This window comes from Alexandromys fortis, unplaced genomic scaffold, assembly GCF_014885135.2.
Source record: "Alexandromys fortis isolate MF-2015 unplaced genomic scaffold, M_Fortis_MF-2015_v1.1 scaffold_261, whole genome shotgun sequence".
NCBI classification, from domain to species: Eukaryota; Metazoa; Chordata; class Mammalia; order Rodentia; family Cricetidae; genus Alexandromys; species Alexandromys fortis.
In genome coordinates, this window is record NW_026068144.1 from 252,269 (window position 1) to 262,422 (window position 10,154).

Consider the following 10,154-nt stretch of genomic DNA (forward strand, 5'->3'; position numbering starts at 1 on the left):
GGTTGGCCCACCAGGTGTCAGAGAATCAACTTATTTTTCTGAAGCAAATGTTATCCAATCAAAGATGAGGAAGACTTTGAATGAAATCAACAGGATTTTGCTCAAACTTCCAAAATGAAAATATAAGAATCAGTCAGAAAAATTCTGTAGAACATGAACATACATGGAAGATTTAGACCTCTGAAGCCAAAGTTTCTTTAAGACTTTAATCATCCAGACATTAGGGAAGACCTATAAAAAGATATATAGCTCACAACTAATAACAATAAATAGCTCAAGAGATATTATCAGAATCATGCAAAATCATGTATCCAGAAAATGCCATCATAGATAAATTGGGAATTCACATGCATACATGACTATTGAAACTACTAAATATTTCTGTAGATAAAATGAACATTTGATTATATTTCACAGTGCCTACAGAAAACAGACAGATGGTAGATCTGACTTACAAATGAAAGCTCCCAAAATCTTTAAATTAATGTAACAGAAACACCACTGTTCTGTTGCTTAAAGTTTGGAAAATGAACTCACAAAAGAAGACAACAGTGAACATTAAACTTCAGTACACAAAAAGTTTGACTATGTGGAATGAGGCTACAGAGATAAAACTTCAAGCCACAGACTGGCAAAGGTATTTGTAAAGCATTTACTTCACAGTGTTTGTGTATCCAAGTATGAAAAGCACATTTCTGACCCGAGAACAAGAAGATAAAGGTTGAAATGACTGAATAAACACTTAAAATAATGACAATGGTAGAGTCATTTGTAAGTCAAGATGGAGAAACATCATAAAGTTAAATATATAACTACAAAATGCACAGCCTTACTTCTCAGTATTTACCTGATATTAGGAACATACGTTCTTATAGACTAACATTAGAGTAATTCTTTGTCATAGTCCTGAACAGGAAACAGTTATTCCTTCACTGTCAAACAGATTAATAAGTTGGAGTATTATTACTGCAAAAAGAAGTAAACTGTTTACTACACATGCTTCACTGAGAAGGAGGCCTCAAAACTATGCTAAATGGAGAAATCAAACGCATACAATATGATCATATTTGTGCAAATTTTAAAACGTTCTAGTGATGATGTAGATTCATGATTGAGTTCAAGGCTCAAGGAGAGACAGAATCCAAATGGCTATGAAGAAAATTTGAATTTAAGGAAACATTCACAACATCACTGTCCTGTGGTTATATAAATGTGTGTAGCTACCAATATCCAAACTGCAAATGTTGATTGTAGCATGAAAAAAGACAGTTTACAATTTTGTATTGATTCAATGTTCACCATTCACTGTACAGCTGCTTTCAAAGTTTAGTTAGTAGCAGAATCTTCTGGAAAATTAATTAAGATTTCAACAATTTACCTTTCAGATTCAGGTGTTGTCATCTGTGTGTTGGGCACATGAAAGAGGAGGCTGCATTTTTACCAGCAGTTGAGGGGTTGGTCTATGTGCAGATGACCAACTTATAGATATGGAAATGTAGACCCCCCTAAATAGAAGCCAGAATATAGAAATCTCCTTTGTAGAAATTCACTTTAAGGTTCCAACTTTCAGGGAGCATGTGGGCTAGTCTTATGTCAATTTCATATAAGGTAGAGTTATCTAAATGGGACTCTCCATAAGATCAAGCTATATAAGGCCAGGCAGTGGTGGTACATGGTTTTAATTCTAGCACTTGACAGGCAAAGACTGGTAGATATCTGTGAGGTCAAGGCCAGCCTGGTCTACAGAGTGAGTTCTAAGAATACCCCAAAGGTACAGAGAAGCTCTGTCTCAAAAAACAAAAGAGATAAGTATGGAATTTTCCTAATTTATGTGTTGGAAGAGGGCGGCTTGTTTGTCCTGGCCACCCAGAACTGAAGTAATCACACAAAAACTATGTTATTTAAAACACTGCTTGGCCCATTAGCTTTATCTTTTTATTGGCTAACTCACATACTAATTTAACCCATTTCTATTAATCGGTGTATCATCACGTGCCTGTGGCCTATCGGCTAAAGTTTCAGCATGTCTGTCCCTGTGGTGGCTCCATGGCTCCTTCTTGACTCCTCCTTCTTCCTCCCAGCATTCTGTTTAGTTTTCCCCACCTATTTCTGTTCCCCTAGCGCTCTGCTATAGGCCCAAAACAGTTCCTTTATTAACCAATGATATTCACAGCATAGAGAGGGGAAATCCCACATTATTAATGATTGATAGAGGAGGGCTCAGTCCATTGTGGGTGGTGCCATTCCTGGGCTGGTGGTCTTGGTTTCTTAAGAAAGCATACTGAGAAAGTCACGGGGAGTAAGCCAGGAAGCAGCCGCCTTCAATGACCTCATCAGATCCTGCTTCCAGGATCCTACCCTATTTGAATTCCTGTCCTGACTTCCTTAGATGGTGAACAGCAACACAGAAGCATAAAGCAAATAAATGCTTCCTTCCCCAGCTTGCTTTTTGATCATGGTGTTTTGTATCAGTAGTAGAAACTCTAACTAAGACAGGAAATTTACACACATGACTGTCTATATAACTGCAACACTGGAAATTCGACTTTATAGCATTTTCAGGTTCAGGAGAAGCTATACTTCAATAAGCCTTTGACCCTTGAGTTGGGAAGCTGTTAGAAAACTGATCTATGGAGAGCATGGGAGGCAACAATTGAGACAAGGGACATCTCACTTACCTTACAGTTTGTCAAAGCCAGGACCTGGAATGCTCTCCCAAGATGTCTGTTGTAGAGGGAAAGCCAATGATACAAACTTGCCAAGCATCTCTGGTCCAAGACTTTCAGTTTCAGTCTGTGAATGCTCTCTCTCTCTCTCTCTCTCTCTCTCTCTCTCTCTCTCTCTCTCTCTCTCTCTATCTCTCTCTCCCACTCCAAAACAAAAAGCGCAAACATTTTCCTGAGAGAAGCAGCCGGTGGCGATGTGCAGCGTGTCTTCAGGAACTCCTTCAGGGAGGAAGACAAGCTGTACTCTTGAAGGAAACAAGACGGTGATACCGTGAAAAGGGTGGGTTAAGTCAGTGAAGTTGCAGAATACTTTGGGACTGAGAATCTATTAATCCTGATGCAGGTGAGGAGATGACCTTTAGTAGTGGTCTAAGAGAAGGTGGGTACTGGAAAGTAGTACCCTGTAAAAGATTACTTCTCAAGGATTACTTCCTGCTTACACATACCCCTTTCTTCATCCCATCCTAACCCCAACCCCAACCCCAACATGTGAATTTTGCAACTGTAACAAAGAATGCCAAGGACTGCTGGAAGAAACTAATACGGGGTGTTTGGTGGTAACTAGGTAAGGCCTCAGAAGGGTAAGGGAATGGGAGAAAAAGAGGAAGGGGCCAGGCCACTTCCACCCTGCCTGGGCTCAGTTCTGTGCTCCAGAGAAGGCTGGGTTTCACTTTCTGTACTCTCCCAGTGTGAGGCTGCTTGACTTTGTTTCTTGTGCCGTGTATCACACGGCAGTGTTCTCCTTGCATTCCCGAGTCTTGCTTTCCTTTTCTTCACATTGTTCTTCTTTCCAGGACATACAATCTTTTGTCACTCCCACACAACAAACTCTGCATGTCACAGCTAATCACCATGCATCCCAAGACACTGTACCATAAGTAGGGGCCTCTAAATGCCTTGGGTTCTTCTTTTCAAAGAACATTTAGCTACTGTCTCAGTGTTTCTACTGAAGGATCAGCCAGGTGGGGTAACTGTCTAGTGTACACTCTGCTCAAGAAGCAGCTCAGGCTAACCTCAAGTTGACAGCACAGCATCATGGGAAGGTGGAGGTGCCCTAAGGCTGGGCACCAACTACTGCCTAGGTCCTTGCCCTTTGCCGGTCTGGCCTATCACAAAGTCTTAGTGGGTCAAGCAAGAGCACCACAGTTCTACCCTGCATCCTCTCAAATTTAAGAGGCTAACATAATTTAGGGGTATGATCAGTTAATGAGGTTCCTAGTTACACAGAAAAGACAGGGTGGCTGAAAACAAAGGTATTTGTTTTGTACTAGGGATAGAAGCCAGGGTCTCACACTTACTACATAAGTGCTTTACACGAATTACATCTCTCAGTCTTCAAGAATGCTGTCTTTAACTTAGAAGCATGTTTGATAGTGAGGATTATAGGGAGTTCATAGTATGTATTTAAGACATATTTCAGAGAATCTTTAGATCAGAGGCCTGGAGAGTATCAGAGGCCCAAGCGACCTCCCCAGGAACATTCAGCAGTGAGCAACCACCGCTGCTAGAAGTGGCTACTTCTGGTATCCACTGCTCTCGTTTCTTTCTAGTAGTGGCCACCAGAAGTTATCATATGGAGTTCCTCTGGGAAAGAGCACCTGTGCCCCAGCCAGCATCCACTGCCATTCTCCTTATAGGATACCCCAATGCTGCAGCAACCACCAGAACCTCAGCCTCATCTATATCTAGTGGAGCCATCACAGGAACTGTGGCACTGCCCCACCCCATCCCCACCTCCCAGAGGAGCAACCACCACAGTGGTGACCCCACCTGCACATGACCATCTGAGCCTTGAGCCTGCTTATGGCTGGAGAAGCAAGCACTTGAGGCTCTGCTCTACCTTCACCTGAAGGATTGATAACTGGAGCCACAACCCCCCAGCTATACCAACTGGAGGAAAAAGGACAGTCTCCACCTATAGTGATTAGAGGAAGAGCCGGGTAGACAACAAGGTAAGAAAACTCTCAAAAACATAAAAAGCAATAGGGTAGCCCCAGAAACTAGAGGTTCTACAAAAGTAAAACCTGAACAACCCAACAGAGATGAAAACGATTTCCAAAATAACTTTAGGAAGATGGTTGAGGCCCTTAAAGAAAGGAATGAAAATTTCCCTTAATGCGATGGAGAAAACCCCTTCCTGGGACTGCACAGAGTGGAACAGAAGGTGAGTGACCAACCTCTCACCTGGACAACCCTGTCTCTAGGCCCTAGACCATGGGGCAAAATCCCAGGTCCCTCTCCTGATGCCTAAGCTGCACTAGCCAGCCAACAGGTAAGCCTCCTGCAGGTAGGCTGCTCCAACATTCCCCACCCATTGATTTGACTCTAGAGTCCCACTCTGCCCCCAGACTCACCCATCCCCCACAACATCAGCAGCTGAGGCACAGAAAGTGATTGCACAGAGTGGGCCAAGAAGTGAGTGACCAGCCCCTCAGCCAGGCAAACAAATCTCTAAGCTGTAGGCCCTGGTACAAAACCTCAGGTCTCTCCCTCACCCAGCTCAGCCGCACTATCCAGCCAGCAAGCAAAGCTACTGCAGGCGGGCTACCCCAATGCCTATTCATTGAACTCTGTAATCTACAAACCCCACTCTGCCTCCGAACCCACCCATCCCCTGTGACTTCAGTGGCTCTCTGGGATACAGACTGGGACTGCACAGATTGGACCAAGAGGTGAGTGCCCAGTCCCTCAGCTGGGTAACACAGTCTGTAGGCCCTAGGCCCTGGAACAAAAGCTTGGAAACCTCCTCCACCCACCTCAGCTACATAAGCCAACCAGTGGGCAAATTTCCTGCAGGCAGGCTGCCCCAACAACCACAAATAGGACCCTGTATCCTATGGGTCCCATTCTACCTCCAAACCCACCCATCCCCCACATCCTCAGTGGCACTTAGGGACTCATACTGTGACTACACAGAGAAGAACAAAGGTGAGTGACCAGCCCCTCAGCTGGACAACCCAGTCTATAGGCTATAGGCCCCAGGGCAAAACCCAGGGCCCCTCCGGCACTGGCCTCAGCTTTACTAGCCAGCCAGCAGACAAGCCTCCTAAAGGCAAGGCTCCAACACTCACCCTTCCCCACAGTTGAAGGCATGGTCGATGGGTATTTAGTGTAGAGAGCTGCGTGGAGCCACACCTGATGATGCTGGCTCCCGCCCTCCACAATCCCGAGAGCGAGTGCTCTCTGTGATAATCAACTCCTAATATGGCTAAAGTCTGACTCATGCTATTATCACGCAACGATTGTCAGCTGCTTGCATATGCGTGGACTTATGGGCAGTGCCCACCTGGCAATCCGGGGTTGGCGGCCTGTGCCTTTTTAAGGGCTGGGAGAGGTTTGCCGAGAGAGAGAGAGAGAGAGAGAGAGAGAGAGAGAGAGAGAGAGAGAGAGAGAGAGAGAGAGAGAGAGAGAGATTGCTGTGAATAAAGTCCTGAATAAACTGCTTTAAGAAGAGCTCCGGTGTTGCGTCTTCCTTGCTGGTCGAGGCGGGCGTGACAATTTAGAATTAATCAGACCAGTTTAATATAATATATTTAGTTTTTAATAATTGGGGGAAAAGGGAAAACTTACACGACCAAAGATCCCACGAACACCAGGAGCGCAGGGAACAAAAGAGGAAGAGGCAAGCGCACCTGGGTATTTTATCTGTTTTCTGTGGCCCCAGGGGGACATACCCTAAACAGAATATAATTGGCTGAAGTTCCCTATCACACAGTGACCCCTGTAATCTACAAGACCCACTCTATCCCCCAATCCACTCTTCCCCAGAGACCTCAGTAGCTTCCTGAGATACAGAAAGCAACTGCACAGAGCAAAACCAGAGCAGCTTCCTGAGACACAAACAGCAACTGCAATGATTGGTCCAAGAGGTGATCCCTGAGACTCAGACACCAATGATAAAGACTAGATCACAAGAGGTGATCCCTGAGACTCAGACACCAATGATAAAGACTAGATCAAGAGGCAAAGACACTGAACCAGTTAGAGGAGGAGAGGGGTAGGCACCAATGCAAGAACGCATTTAACAATGTAAAGAGCAATATGGCAACATCAGAAACTAATGGCTCTACAACAGGAAGAACTGAACATCCTAACCCAGAAGAAGCAGAGGAAAATAACCTTAAATATGACTTTATGAAGATAATAGAGACACTTAAAGAAAATGTGAAAAATTCCCTTAAAGAAATGGAGGAAAAGACAAGCAAAAATATTAGAAGAAATCAACAAATCTCTTAAAGAAAGCCAAAAACAAGAAAAAAAAATATACAGTTGGAGCCAACATTTCAAACAGTCCAAGACTTGAAAACTGAAATAGAGGCAATAAAAAAAAAGCATAAACCAAGGTAATTCTGGAAATGCAAAAGCTAAATAAACAAACAAGAACTACAGATACAACCATAAGCAACAGAACAGAAGAAATGGAAGAGAGAATCTCAGGAGTTGAAGCTATGATAGATGAAATAGACTCATTGGTCTAAGAACATGTTAAAATCAACCACTCCTTAACACAAAATACCTGGGAAATCTGGGACACCATGAAAAGACCAAAGGTAAAAAATAACATGGTTAAAAGAAAGAGAACTCCAGCTCAAAGGCACAGAAACCTTGTAACATCCTATAGCTCCTCTAAGAAGATGTGTGGTTACAAAAGACCTTTGGCCTAGAGGTTTACCTTTGGGTAGGCAAAGCCACCCACGCAGCAAAAAGCGGCCTTCCACCTCATCAGCTTCCAGGACACTATACTGGGAGATAGATTGTCTCTTCCTGCCAAGACAGGTATACTAAATCCTCTCCCCACAGGAAATCTTCGGGGCTCCAGGACTTAGCAGTTAATGGCAGTTACTGCTTCTAAGACTGGTATTTGCCAAAGACTAGGGAGAGACTTGGGATTGCCTGTGTAGCAAAAAAAAAAAAAAAAAGCTGTTTCATTTCTGCTCATTCATCCCTCCCAGATCTGTCTAATCACATTTGATGACTTACAGTACTGGTAAAAAAAATAAAATAAAAATACAAACAGGTATTCCTCTTTCACAGGCTTTGAAGTCCAGGATTAACAGGTTTTAAATGTATTTTCAGAAATCCAGAGTTCCCAACTCCCTTTAATTGTCTTCTCTATTTTAACCCTATCCATTTTCAAGTATATTTTACAGGTCACTCCTGCTATCTGAGCCAAGACCAATTTACAGACTGCCTTCCAGACAACACCAACACCTCACCAGCTCCTGGAACTTCACCATTGGTACCAAGTCTCCTGGCTCAAAAGAACACCTACCAACTAAAATCGGTTTTAAACGACATGTCTGCTCTCTTGCCTCACTTCTTCATCTATGCCTCTACTGTACAACCAGGGCACTTCTCTGTCCCATTCTTTTTGGCAGTTACAAATAGGGCTCTTCTCTGTCCCATTCTTTTTGGTAGTTAATGACCCTCCCCATGGCTAGCTCCCTTCATAGGGTCGGTAATAACAATCTATTTTTCCCTAGTAACCTGCCTTCTCATCTCCCTCAAGAAACAGATGCCTGAGTTAACTGGATGCCTCTCCAGCCACATCTCCTGCTGAGCATGAACCCACCAACTCCCAACTCTACCCTCTCCCATGCCACCCCCTGCCCACAGGAAGTAGCCAAACTTAAGCCGGCACCTCTATACCCAAAGCATCTGGAACGTTTGGGCCCAGGCTTCACTCCAGCCCCTGGACACTCCTGTATCCAAGGAGTCTGAAATGTTTGGTGAAAAGTTCCATTCCAACAGCCCTCCCCTGGGAGTTGCCTCAGTCCCGTCTCTTAAAGGGACAGGGTTCCCAGGTGACAGACCAGGTCAGCAGATTACAATATTTCTCCTAATGTTATACTTCAGGTTATCACAGAGTAATAATGACTGCTGTCAAATCCAAGAATACTCAATGAGATCTATAATTCTTCAAGTATTCCCATTCTCTGTCATCTGTGAGACCGGAGACATAGCTCAGAATTAGAGTGTTTGCCTGAAAAATTTGACCACTGGAACTGCAAAAATTTGGTGGGGTGGTTCACCTCTTTGGGACTTAGTCATACTCAACTGTATAATATGTTCTAAAATCAGCCCTAGTTATGTGTGACCCCACCTCAAAACAAACAAATGGAAAGCTAAAGTAGACCATCATCAAAGAGACTGAAGAATATGAATGCACTATTTGTGGGTGTAGAATACTAACCACAGAATAAAACCATGCCCATGAAAGGCATGGTTTATTCCAGTACTGCTACAGAAGGAAACTGCCTAGGTATCAGTGCATAGAAGCCACTCTCCAAGGAGTCTGCCTTTGCTTGGGAACTGCCGGTGCACACAGTACATTTTTTCAATTTGTAAATACATATTTCAAACAGCAAGTCAGTAGGAATGAACGCTAGACACTGAACCCTCTACCCCATGAGTTCACCACACTCTTTTCTGCTTGTCTATTTGTTGAAGCCCATGTTTGTGTATTTCGGGAAATACCTTCAGAGACAGCACTAGAGAGAATCAAAGAGCTTTGGTGAGAAGAGGATCAAGGCATCTCTCGGGTTTTGGATTCTACCCTGGAGACTGTGTTCCTAATTTCACAACAGTGCTTGGATTGGCAGGTGATGACGTCATGGACATCTGTCATCCTGTGCTCTGGTTTGCATTTACTTCCTTTAGAGGCCAATAGTAGGTTAAAGATTCAATCTTCAGACTTTCAATGTCAATAAATAGAGGAAGTTTTATAATGTGTCACTTTAGTTACTTTGAGACATTTTTGATCATTTAAGGCCTACTTCTGCATCTGTATATAAGAGAATTTCCAGAGACAACTCGGGAAGGAATGCAGTGGTCCACACCCCATAGGCAGCAGGCATAGATATGGAAAGAGTGGAGAAGCTTCTGCAGGAGTATAAGCTTTGCTTGCCTGCATTGGGGTTTTGGTTAGCTTCTCCATCAACTGTAGACATCTGACTTGTATGTCTAGCATGGTCTCAGACTGCTAATCCCACCCTCAGCGTTCAGATTTCAGCATCAGTTGGTACTGCATCTCTAGCCCCTCCTGTTCTGAGGTTTCCTGCTTCTTGACCTGAGCTGCTGTTATTTTCCCTAGACCTCCAGCCTAGAGTTGGCTACTATAGGACTCAGACTCTAGGCATAGGCCAGGCCAGGCTCATCAAGGCTCTGTTTTGAAAGAAATTGGGGAAGGGGAAAACATGATAAAATTATATTGTATGCACTCTTTTTTTTTTTTTTCAAAAAAAAATTCAGGAGGCAGAGGCAGGTGGATCTCTTTGAATTCGAAGCCAATTTGGTCTACAAGAGTTTTACCTCCAGAACAGGCTCCAAAGCTACAGAAAAACCCTGTCTTGAAAAACCAAAAAAAAAAAAAAAGAAAGAAAGAAAAATGTAAAAAATACCCAGTTGTCTTTCTGCACACTCCATTGG